Source organism: Rhipicephalus microplus, chromosome 5, assembly GCF_043290135.1.
Source record: "Rhipicephalus microplus isolate Deutch F79 chromosome 5, USDA_Rmic, whole genome shotgun sequence".
In the NCBI taxonomy this organism is placed as follows: domain Eukaryota; kingdom Metazoa; phylum Arthropoda; class Arachnida; order Ixodida; family Ixodidae; genus Rhipicephalus; species Rhipicephalus microplus.
In genome coordinates, this window is record NC_134704.1 from 133,044,841 (window position 1) to 133,058,579 (window position 13,739).

The window sequence follows — 13,739 nt, forward strand, 5'->3', positions numbered from 1 at the left end:
GCGTCCTTAGAAGGGGTGTCCGTCATTACTGGTAGAGGCGATGGGCCGTACTAGGCGAGGTCATTACAGATTAAAAAAAAAAGAACTAAGGGGAGATGAGAGGGCTCTACATTTCCTCAATATCTTGATAGCCCTGAACAGGGCTTGAGACAAAAAATGGCTCAATAGGACAAGGGAGGGAAGAAAAAATTAAAACGGCGCACGGGTGTGCGCAAAAGCTATCAAAATAAAAAACTGGGGGAGAAAAAAAAATGGAAGCATGGAAGCGCCCGTAAGGTACGGCGCCTCACTAGACGCTCGCGTGCTCCTCCAGGAAAACCGGTCGGGGACCGACCGAAAAACACGTCTGCTCTCTTCGGCGGTCGAGACGAGACTCAACACACCTCGTGTCATTTTTCATTGATTGATTGATATGTGGAGTTTAACGTCCCAAAACCACTATATGATTATGAGAGACGCCGTAGTGGAGGGCTCCGGAAATTTAGACCACCTGGGGTTCTTTAACGTGCACCCAAATCTGTCGTGTCATTTTTACGTAACAATATTTTCATACCTATTTTTCTGCTTTCCGTGTCTAGTTCAGTAATCATGAGCTGCAATTGGTCCCTTGAGTTACTCATCAAAGCAATGTCATCAGATAATTGCAGGTTATTGAGGTACTCTTCATTAACTGTTATCCCTAGATCTTTGTAATGAAGTGTCTTCAAATCCAAATGCAAACACGCCGTGTATGGCCTTAGAGATACTGTGTCTCTCTGCCTTACACCCTTCTTTATTGGGATTCTGTCGTTTTGTTTATTGAGAACTGTGGTGGCTATGGATTTACTGTAGATTTTTTTTCAGTATTCTTTTGTAGGACTCTTCGATGCCTTGATTCCGTAGTGCCAGCATTACTTCTGATGTCTACACGGAGTCAAATGCCTTCTGCTAATCAATGAGAGCTATGTGTAAGGGTTGGCTGTATTGCGCGCATTACTCTACTACCTCATTGATAGTGTAAATATTGTCTATTGTGGAGTAGGCCGTACGAAATCCTGCTTGGTTCTTTGGTTTATCGAACTTTAATGTCACCTCGATTCCATCAGATATTAATTTTGTAAATAGTTTGGGGAGAACGGGCAGTAAGCTGATCGGCGTGTAATTTTTGAAGTCCTTGACGTCTCCTTTCTTATGGATTAAGACGACGTCGGTGTTATTCGAAGAATCTGGTACCCTTTCTGTCAAGAGATACTTCGTGCATAAGGTGGCAAGTTTTTCTAACCCGATTTCTCCGCCATCTTTCAGGAGTTCCATTTTTAATGTATACTAACCAGTGGCTTTGCCTCTACGCATTTCTTCTACGGCTTTCCTTATTTTCCCTATCGTTACTTGTAGAATTTCGAATTTTTTTCTAGACTATTATTGTTTCTCACGATGTCATCCCGGTTGTTCCAGCTTCTGTACAGCTCTTTGTACAACTCTTTCGCCATCTCAACTATCCTATCCATATTAGTTATGACATCACCTTTCCTGTTCCTTAATGCATACATCCGATTTTTGCATATGCACAAGTTTGCCTTCGCAGCTTTTAGGCTTCTGCCGCGCTTCACATCCTGCTCAATTTTCTTCATGTTATACCTTCTGATGTCGTGCTCAGATTTGGGTGCACGTTAAAGAACCCCAGGTGGTCGAAATTTCCGGAGCCCTCCACTACGGCGTCTCTCATAATCATATCGTGGTTTTGGGACGTTAAACCCCACATATCAATCATTACCTTTTGATGTCGGCTGCCATACGCCTAAGAAATAACTTCGAAGGCTCCACTAGCTCTATTTTGTTTGCTCCCTTTGAGGTTTTCATGGGCTGCCGTCTTTTAATATAATTTTTCGTCTCCTGAGATAGTTTTTCAATGTCCTGCCTAGTGACTGTACCTCCGACTTCCATTGCATACTCTTTCATGATACTATACTCGGCGACAGCTTTCTGAGGCCGCACCGCCCTTATTTACTGCGCTTCAGCATGTAGTCTACGAACGCTAACCTTTCTATACTGCGTAGCATAATAGAAATTATAAAAAGAAAGTATGTAAATATTATGTTCAGGACTATTCTCATTATTATTAGGAAGCATCACCCGTGTAGGTTTTTTGTTATTTGCTGTTTTCAGTTTTCTGATGCCATTTCACCTTTTCCCTGCGCCGGTAAACAACGATGGCGTCGCTCGGTTGCAGCAAGTTTACATGGAAGCTTGTGAGCGAAAATTAGTGCGTGTTCATCAGGTGATCAGCTGCATTCATCGAGCCGGGAGAAACGAAGATAGCGGTGCGTCGTGATATATTTTGTTTCCCGCGCAAAGAATCCACGAGAATTGGTGTGCGAGTGATACCATCAGCGAATGTGGGACTCTAATCGCTATAGACGCCTTGAAAGTGACACCCGTGACCTGCCAGTCTTCAGAAGCACCAGCTGCTTGGAAGAAAAAGCGCAATTGGAAACTGTATACGTAAAATCAATTACCTTTCTCCTTAACTTCGTTTTATACGTGGTTGGTGTTACGGCTGCCTAATATTGTTCATACGATAACGCTGAAGGACCGGTACCGTAACACCACTCCCGTCGGTATGAAACTCTATACCCGTTGGCGTTTATGCAGGGAGTCGGTCCTTGTGCTCTGCCTGAGTAACAGACGCGGTCATGTATATTACCACCTTGACTGTGGAAAAAGAGCGTTATTGGTCGAAAGAACATTGCGTTTCACCCCCTTGGACTTACGAAATTCAGGCGCCCGCTATTGACCAATCGGTGCCAAGATTTATGGATCTCATCGTTGCCTTCGCGCCCCCTAAAAAACTACGTGAGTGTCCACAGAAAGTTCTTGCGTCTCTCAAAGAAACAAAACAACGATACCCACCAAGTATGCACTGATATTGAGGAAGTCGTTTCTTGGCTTTGCGTTGTTCTGATCGCCCAGTAGCTGCTCGGCCATATTTTTTTTCTCAAAATAAATCTCAATGCTTCTAAAAAGCTTTGGCTTCTTTCCCTTAAAGAATAAACATTTTATTCATTTCCTTCTAAAGAATATAAGGCTGATTGAGTGGTGGCTGTGAGAAAAAGGTTATGTTGAATGCGCTTCCAAAACCAAAACCGAAATCGCACGAAAACGGACTACTTGCATAGTAACACATGTGCAGAAGCTCCACCCACGTAGATTTGGCTGTGCTGCCACAAAAGACTGTCGCCGAGTATAGCTGATGATCGCTGAGAATTTTGATACGCATCTTTCACTTATTTTGTTTTTGGTGCACTTTCTTTTCGTGTTATCATTGCTATCGGCCGATGGCACGCGATCCGCTGCCGTTTCACAGCAACGATCCTGCTGGAGGGCGAACAGTCAGTGGAAGAGCGGCCTTCTTTCCACTTCAGTTTTAGCAGCGCCATCCCCGTATCGCGTTATCCAAGTTTTGAGGCTATTCGCCACGCGTGCTTGTGTTCTATCTCTTATTGTTCACCACAGTAAACGCGGAAACAAGAGAAACAGATGCAAAAAACTGCCTGTGTCACTCAGGATACGAAATCTACAATATGGTAAAACCACATGCATTCATTATTTTTTTGTTTCTTCTTACTGTCCCCTTCTTTCTGCGTTTGTTGCAACTTTCAGGCTTTTGTTTTAAAATTATGTGCCAAGTCGCCCAGTTATTGATCTCATTGTTTAATAACTAAGCAAAGTTTGCTATCACGGCGTGCCTCATATCATAGTTTTGATTCATGAATATCCTGTAATTAAGAAAAATTGTATCTTGCGTTTTGTAAAAGCCGGCAGAATTAACAGATGAAGAAGGCGTCGGATCTCAGCGAGTACACCTCGAATAATTTTTTTTGCAGACATGGGCTGTGAGACGATGACGAAATTTGTCGACTGCATCATGGTTGTTCTACCGGAGAAGGTGAGTACTATGCACTGATTTTCGGGCAGGAAGGGGAGGTGAAGGTGTATTCTGTAAGTTTAGGGCTGCGCAATATTCAAAGGTCGATGAGGACAGAGTTGATTACTAAATACTGGGAACTTATCCCAACTATCTCTTTTTTATTCGTCTTTGAACCCATTGCGTTCTGCTGGCGTCCTTACCACCACTGCATGCCCACAGAGAGACGAGACGAGACTCTACTGAGGATATCCACGATGAATATCTGCGTGTCATCGCTGTGTTGAGGTGCCATCGCTGTGTTGTACAGTTCGTAGATGCCACCCACAACTACGGCAGGCAGAAGTTTGTATATCGGCCGTTGATATAGACGGAAACCTCATAAACGCGGCAACCATCAATACAAATAAGCCATGTCTTCGAAGCAGAGAATAAGGCAGTCACGCTAGCCTTGAAGAGCTGCCCAGCCTATTTCACGATATATTTACACCAACTCCAAGACGGCGACCCGAACGTTCGTAGCGGATCTAGCAGCTACAGAAGCACCACAAAATCGTCATCGCAATAAGAGAGTATACGAGAGCAAAGAAACCCTTAATGAAGAAGATAACGCTAACATCCACGTATCCTGGTTCACAGTCCACATGGGACAGATACCGGGATTCGACCACTGCAATCCCAACGAAGAGCTCAACCGCCTGGCACGTGAACTCACACGCCGTGCCGCGGACAACGACTACTCTAGAAGTGGGCGGTACAAGCATACCTGCAGCCAGGACAAAACACATACCACGAGATCACTTCACATTATCGGGAACAAAGACGCGCCTTCTGAGTACCGCACCAAAAACTTTAGAAAGCACAAGCTCTAGACGATTGCAAACACGTGCGTTCATAACACCATTCACCTTACACAGAGTCGACCCCGACCACTGATCTCCACTAGGGTTGCTGGATGGCGCTTCGCCGCTGTCGCGGCCTGGCGCGCGCACGGCCACCGGAAGTTCAATGGCTTGTCCCGGAAGTTGAGCGTCTGCTACGCTTCTCAACCGCTGATCAGCGTTCCCATTGACGCATTTTGCATTTTGTTCTCACTTAATTGCATTTTGGTGATACACATCGCGTTCAGATCACAACTTATGCTATACCGAAACATGCGACGTTAATATGAAGCAGTTTATAATTGCGAAGGAGAACAAAAATGTCACTTAGGTATCGGTTCGAGAGGAGACGACGCAGCTCGAACGGGATTTATGCTGGCGAGTGGACTTTATGATTCGTGTTAGGATGCACGTCTTACAATAAATTAACAGTCATGAAGGGGCTTGTATTAGTCGAAAACAATAAATCAACAGCCGTGAAAGGCCTTGGATTATCGAAAAATCAACTAGCTAAGCGAGTTCGATAACAACGCGGAGGAAGCTACCTGAAACAGAATAACCGATTTGATGTTTGCTACGTGCCGGCCAAAAAAAAAAAAAATTCTGAATTGGCTGTGCGCAGCTTGCTCCTGTTTTACCTTTGAAGGTTAGTACATCGGAACCCTTTACAATATGAATTCAAGCATATATGTGTAACCAGCAGGTCAAAGTAAATTCTTTTAAAACGCGCTTCCTCATCATTGCCTGACAAAAAGTATCGCCCTTTCTCTTGAAGGAAAATTTCTAGCTTATGAACACATTTATTGCTAGTTTTCAGGGACGCCCACCCATTGCGCACACGCAGTGCCTAATGCAAACTGGTCTATCCAGATTTAGATTTGCCTAGTGGTTACGGCTTCAATTGGACATTTTAGTGTAACCCTTAAAGAATGATAAAGGAGGACGCGTGGAACTGCTTCATTCGAATTGAGAGGCCTGCAATTGTACGAAAAACTCATTTACTCATAACGTTTGTGCACGTGTCCTTGTTACTGACAATGCAGTGCCTGGAGATGGTTGGCAATAGTGCATGCAGGTTAATATTTAAGTATGCTTGCTGCCTCGCCATTGAAAACAAAACAGGCATACATGTACAAAGATGGATTTCACGTGTTTATTGTACTCGAAGCACTTAAGAACTGCCACGTCACGTCACTTCACTGGTGACTGAAAATAATCAACTCTGCAAGTCGCTTGAAGCACTTAAGAAATGCCACGTCACATCACTTCACTGGTGACTGAAAATAATCAACTTTGCAAGTCGCTTGCGAATGTTTGGTCCTGTTATCTTTGCAGTAGCTTGCTTCGCGGCATGGTGCATCCTGATCTTCACGTAGCAGCCGATGACACATTTAACAAGATGCACAAAGTGGTTGGAGTCAACTGCTGATTCGAACATATGGCCATGCAGTTCCGGATAGAGCTTGTTCGTGCTCAGCACTCCCGAAAGTTCTGCCATAACCTTGGCTGTCACAGTGTCAGCTGCATTCTTTTTGGGAAGGCCTCCGTCGTGAACCTTCTCCTGCAGTCGAACAGCTTTTTCAGTCAGCTGACAGATGTACGTTGTCGATGACGATGGCTTGGAAAGACCTCCACGGTTTTTTCTGTTCAGGAGTGCCGAACCACATGTCTCGGCAATGGTGGCCGAGTAGCATACTGCGCAAGGTATTTTACGTTTGACCATTCGGCAAACGAACCGTGCGATGTAACCAACGACGTTTCCAAGGTACGGAGACAGTGCAAGGAGATCCTCAACTATGACATCCAGCTCGCTCTCGTCGGGTAGGTCTATGCCTTGCATGAGGTCTTGTGTGCCGCTTCGCTTTGCTGTGACCATGTCGAGCTCATCGTTGGAGCAAAACTGACTGCTCACGTACAGTATGCGCGTATTGTCAAGAGACTCACAGTTCCCTCGCCCACCCTTCACCTGGTTGTGTGTGACAAGTCGCTTGTATGCCGCCACAAATTGTGAGACTGTGGGATTGTTATTCCAGCCCCCTTTAGAACGCACAGCGGCAAAGAACAGTTCAATATGGTCTTGTAAAAGCTTGTAAGTAAGAAAATAACGGAGTGGAGCATTGTCCGAGAGGAGGAGCGCGGATGCCAGACCGATGACACTTTCAATGGTCACCAGAAATCCTAGAAATGGAGTTCTTCTGGGCGTCCTGAAAATGGGAACACCTGATCCGTCAGTCAGCCCCCTAATGTACTCCTTGGCTTCTTCGAAGAAGTTCATCCAGGTTCCCTTGTTGCTAGGTCGGAGCGGCGCTTTGAAACCATTGGCCACTGGGTTGCGTGAATTGAGGAAATCAAACAGTTTATCGAACATTCGAATAAATTTCACAGTTCCTTCTGAATTTTTGAACTGTGGGAGTTGCAAGTCTTCACGACAAAAATCTATGGCGTCAGCCACACTAGTGCTTAAAGTCTGGACAGCAAGGTTGACTTTCATCTTCTGTTTCTGCCACTGAATGTGTGCAGCACGTAGTTTTGTTGCTGCATGCAGGCCTTCTTTTTCTTGAAGTTCTTGTAGCTGGACAATGTAGTCCCAGCTCACCGATGCGCCTGATGCGTCCCTGAGGCACCCAAGAGCAGAAAGAGCATTTCTAACTAACTTGACCATGTGACATGCGTCTAAAAGGCAGTACACCTTTTCTTGTGTTACAGGGTGAGGGAATGATGTTGACATCGCTGATGCATCTTTAACGGAAACCCCCAGGTCTTTGAACATTGTAAAGTTACAACGGAGACCATCACATGTCAATGATGTCACGTGCACTCCTGTCTCATGCAACTTTGTCAGACAGAGCTTCACAATGTTCGCACGCTCTTTTCCTGAAAGACCATTGATCAAAAAATAGCCACATGGTACCTTCCAGTGGGAGTCCAGAGATACGAGCATGAAAACAAGGGCTTCAGACGCAACTGCGTTACTGTCATCGTCCACTTCATTGCCAATATCCACGTAGCCTCGAAATTTTTTGCCGTCCCATTCAAGGTGCTTTCTAATGGCCATTTTATCAATAACAAGGTTGCAGAGAAGCTGTTTGTTGTTCTTCTTAGCCTCATTGGCTTTTGCTCGGATGGCGTTGATTGCTTCGCTTGTGAATCCAGGTTCTCCGTTAATGGAGCTATACCATTTTGTTATAGTCGATGGATGTGGCAAGGAACATTGAAATGTTTCTCTGACATAGTTATATGCCTTTGTCGAGTAAAACTGTAGCGTGAGTGCAAATGCACGCAGTGCAGGAGAATATTTGTCTCGGCTTAACTTAACAGACGACTTGTCGCCTTCACTGGATGTTTGCTTGAGCAACCGTTTCGTAACTTCCAAGGGGATCCCCATGAAGCACCTTTCAAGCATTGCCGAGGCATCTTCTGAAATGAGCTGCTTGTGCTTGAGGTCATCAATTATTTCATTAAATGAGCTGACCTTCCTTCTTAACCGACGTTCTCGTTCAAGGCTGAGCTTCAGCTTTCTTTTCACTGTCGCCGCTGAATCTGTGCAAGCATCCAGTTTCCTCTTCAGTGTTTTTGGCGTGTCAAGGACTGCATAGCTGTGCTCGGCGACCTGAAAACAAAACAGTGAAAGTTAAAGCTGTTGAAAAAGACACATTTCACAAAAACCACTCATCATATGACAGTCTTTGTAAAGCAGGCATCTGTTCGTAGCTTACGTGGTTTAACGCAGAAAATAAGCAACCAGGTGCACAGGGGAGTTTAGAAATTAACTTTGTCCCCTTCATTTACCGGTGCACTCGAGAAATGCCACATCAGACAGGAATTTCAATATTTTCCCTGGATTAGAAAAATTGGTGCTGCAGCCATGAATAAAACCAATGTTCTGCTATGACTACAGAACATACCAGGACTACTAACTTGATTCAAATTGGATGCTATCCTAGTGTGCGTAATGTATACAAAGTTATCGTGTTGGTTACCACGAGATTACAAGAAAGTGGCCTGACTAACATCGGACTAGTTACATTCAACCGAGGATGGACCAAGTAGCTGCACTCGGGCAGCGTAGTACAAAAAAAGGCAAGTTGCATGGGCTCAGTTTTCTTGCACCGTGGTTGGAGTGTTGTCGTTTGGCTGTTCCACTGGGGTCACATCCACAATGGCAGTTCTCTGCTTAGGCGGCTTTCTCTCAGCAGTCCTCTGAAACAGCCGTGTTTCATTCACAGTTATGCTAATTTATTACTGCGAGTGCAAAATGCTGTAAGTAAAAAAATATGCTGGCGTCAAGCATATTATAGCAGTCTAGCAGTTTCTGAATTATACCACTAGCATCTTAGACAGCTATCATAGCACCACTGAGATATATAACGCAGATAGGAGCATTTCAGAAATTGAAAGAAAAAATTGGGCACTTAAAATTCAAGACCTCGCGCTTTGTAACGTAATGGACATGTTTTTCCAATTCCGTTTCATTGCTTACAGTACATGGTTTTCAGAGTAAGTGTGCCAAACAATTTTTCAACCACAGCTTCTCACAGCTACATGTAGATTTTATTGTGCTCCGAGCTAATTTGTAGGGCGTCATTTTTAAAGTGACTCAGCAGATGAACTACGAAAGAACGTAGCGCCCATTCAGGCGATTTCAGTGTCTAATAAACGTAGCATCAACTAGTTATACGAACGCTAAACGAGCGAACTGCGATGGCCGAACAGTATGCTTTTTTTTTCCGGGCCGCTATACCAAAATGCCGAGATGTCGTACTATACCTTTTCCAGGTGCTTCGGGAAAGAAAACAAGGTGGGCACGGCGTCAGGCTGTAGCCGAGTTCGTGCGCCCGTTCTGTCAAAACAGTTGTCAGTAAAGTGGTCACTGCAGAGTCTGCTACCTGGGGATGGAGTCCATTTGTCCCTTCTTAAGTTTACCACCCAACGCCGATATAAATCCGGCTTAGAGCGTGGGAACCTGCGTAACAAGAGCCACAGCTTAACGACACTGATATCACGTTTGCGTTTCGCTGCGTATCACGCACGTCGCGCAGAATATTGTAATACTTACAAGTGGAACGTCTTTCCAGACGACTTCTCTGGTCTGCTGGTGTAGTTGACGGCGCAACAAGCAGGCATATTTAGCGGAATGCGCGCGAAACCAGCCCATACGTAGCACGCGCTATGCTGGAACGGCGGCCATTTGTCCGACTTCCGGGACAAGCGCTCGAAATTCCGGCGGCCGCGCGCCGGAGAGCTCGAAGCGCCATCCAGCAACCCTAGTGGAGATCAGTGACCCCGACACACCATTCACATGCTTGCTTTGCAACCATGCTTACTGTAATTTAGAACTCATGCTTTGGCGGTGCCCTACCCGCAGCGCAGCACAACTGAACACCCAAGAGGCTTTGCTGAAAGTACTCAGGAGCACGGAATACAAGCAGCAACTACAGGTGGTCCAGAGGTCCAGGGATATCGCTACAAGCATTCGGCTGTCAGTGCCATCCTGGTCGGAGCCTCCAGGCTGGTTTTAGGGTCGGAATGGCCTCTACTCAGCCATCCCAAGATACTTTCATTAAAGTCAACCTCTATCCCCCCCCCCCTCTCTTGCAGACGCCGGACCGTTCCCAATCAAATATTTACCTAAAGTGCATTATGAAGAAATCGTTTAAAAAAGAAGAGGTCTCGGTACTTTACCAGCTGCAGACAGTACAAAGATTCTTAATCGAATCAAGGCGGTGGTGGTTGTGAATACCTACATTAGTGAAATTTGATTTTGTCTAACTTTTAAAAAAATTTGTTAGATTTAAAAGTTTACGTGATCCACTATCTAAATAATCGTTTCTTGGCAAATCCCCTAGCACAGTGGTTGAGAGCCATTCGTTTAGACCATCATCATCATCATGATCATCATCATGATCATCATCATCATCATTATCATCATCATCATCATCATCATCAGCTGCAGATAATTCACTCCCTCACCAGAGCAGGATCGGCCACCCTGGAGCAGTACCTGGCCACCATCTCCCATGAATACCGCAATTAACCAATGGCCCTCAGTTTTCAGCGGCTGTGAAACAACTGTGTAAAGCGGTGGTCAGACCTAAGACATAGCGGAGGGTGCTAAGAACTTCTGGGTCCAGACAGGTCGCCATTGGAATGTGAACTTGGCTACCTACAACGCCAGAATGCCGTCTAGCGAGGCTAGTCTGGCTGTGCTATTAGAGAAATTAGAGGGTGTTAAATGGGATGTTATAGGGCTCAGCGAAGTTAGGAGGACACGTGAGGCTTATACAATGCTTAAAAATGGACACGTCCTATGATACCATAGATGAGTTGACAGAAAAGAACTAGGGGTGGGGGTTTTTATACACAAGAAGACCACTGGGAACATAGAGGAATACTATAGAATGAGTTTCAGGGGGGCAAGTATCACGATTAGGTTTAACTAAAGGTACAAGATGAAGTTGGTACAGTCCTACGCGCCTAGATAGAGCCCTGGTAATCATTTGGTTGAACGCTTCTATAAAGACGTAGAGTCAACCACTATTAAAGTAAAGGCGCAATATACTATTCTGATGGGTGACTTTAATGCCGATTGGGCAAGAAACAGGCCCGAGACGATGCAGTGTTCCCCACTGCATGACATGGGCTCTAGAAAGGCAAAGGGGGGTTATTTGTAGAGCTCGCACAACGCAAGGTGCCCTTAACATGGGATAAACCAAACTTAGTATGGCAGGGTAAATTATTTGATGAATCTGATTTGCCAGTCATGACATAAATCATTCGCAGTGGATAGCACGTGGTTATGCTACAGAATTGTTTAATTCGATAAGGGAACGTACGTTCGAGCAATTAGGTCCGTTGATGCAATTTTTATTTCGCAGCGAAGGAGTTCGACTGCTGTGTACATATACGTAGTCTAATGGCGAGCAAATAAAAGTCACGGAAGTGATCACTTAAATTCTTAAAAGACCGTGGCTGCTTGCAGCTAAACAACCAAAGCGATTCAACTGATGGCGACCGCGAGCACATCGTTGTTGATCGTATAAAACAGCGCGAATTGCTGCTCTGCAATTTTCCTGCCTAGCGGTATTTCATCACGGGTGTTGATTTGCTTCTGCGCAGGAAACGTGGATATCTGTCTTTCAAGTGTTATTTAGGAGTTCGTGTTCATCGTATTCATCGTGCGAGATTCTGTTGAGCAGGGCTGTCGCTTTCGAACACACCTTAACTAGCAGGACACAGTCCTGAAATTTAGTCCCGCAATGGCCACGACCGTAAATGCAATGAGATCGGTTGAGGGGGAGGGGATTCAGCTTGATCAAAATGTCACTTAACATAACCATTAAAACAAACAAAAAAAACTATATACTCACGAGAGACATGCGGGGTTTCCCAAATTGCCTAAGCGGTTATTCCGCAAGCCAATTAGGCCTGGAAGAACATATGAATGCTCACTTCCATAATGTCTAAAACAAATGTATGTCGACTCAGAAGGCTTTAATTTTCCTTACATGGCACTCGTTCAACTCCCAATAAGCGCATGGGGTGTCTGACGCAAAAAAAAAGAAAAATGCTTGAAGCAAGTCCCGTCTCTGTTGTTTACTCGAACGAAGAGCTATTGATTAGAATGTACGAGAAAGGATGGGAGTACTGTATTCAGCAGTGTCACAACGCTCTTTCTAGTGAAGCAGCGTGCTCGAAACCTCTGCTCTGGAGTTTTCTGTGATCTCTGCAGGTGTGCGCATGAGGGGTGCAGTAGAGAGAAACAGGAAAAGAAGGTTAAAGCCAGCCTCCCCCCCCCCCCCTTTCACCTGAAGGTGGTACCCCGTCTGTCGGAACTGCCGCGTCCCTATTTATTGTGCACGATTATGGCCAGACAGGTTTTTAACAACGATGCCATCAGAGGACTATTTATGTTGCTTCCCAATTTTCAGGAGGAGTTCAATTCCCATAATAAATGCGAAGCATTTCTTAGCGAAGTTCAGCGACTTTGAGCGTATCTATCTATCTATCTATCTATCTATCTATCTATCTATCTATCTATCTATCTATCTATCTATCTATCTATCTATCTATCTATCTATCTATCTATCTATCTATCTATCTATCTATCTATCTATCTATCTATCTATCTATCTATCTATCTATCTATCTATCTATCTATCTATCTATCTATCTATCTATCTATCTATCTATCTATCTATCTATCTATCTATCTATCTATCTATCTATCTATCTATCTATCTATCTATCTATCTATCTATCTATCTATCTATCTATCTATCTATCTATCTATCTATCTATCTATCTATCTATCTATCTATCTATCTATCTATCTATCTATCTATCTATCTATCTATCTATCTATCTATCTATCTATCTATCTATCTATCTATCTATCCTGCTCTCGTGGTCACCCCTTCACTTGGCATGAACCAAAATTAGCGTGGGAGGGGATGGTTTGACGAATATGACACGCTGGTCAAGACATGTCACAATCCTGTCGCATAATTCGTGAAGCACTTCCCGCCAGACAGTGGCACGTACCCACAGGCGGGTATGGGCCGCTGGCATGCGGGTATGCGCCACAGGTGATTGACACTTAGTATCTACCCAGGAACGACGAGAACACACATGGGCACTTTCAACGTGTGAGCGTTAAGAAATACCCGACATCAGTAGCGTCAGCCCGACGAATGCTTAGTAAAAATAATAAATGCCAGGGTCCCAGCTGCAATCGAACACAACCATTCTGAGTGACAATGAAGAATTTTACCACAGAGCTACGCCACGTCTCGGAACTACTTTTCAATTGAACGCTACTTTTTCTGAAACGTGAATAGGAGTTGCAGTGCTGCCTACCCAATTTTATAAGTATTACATATGTACTCCTTTGATACAACCGTCACGTCGGGCTAACTCCAATTGTGGTAAGTTGCCAAGCGCTGAAGTTGACTTAT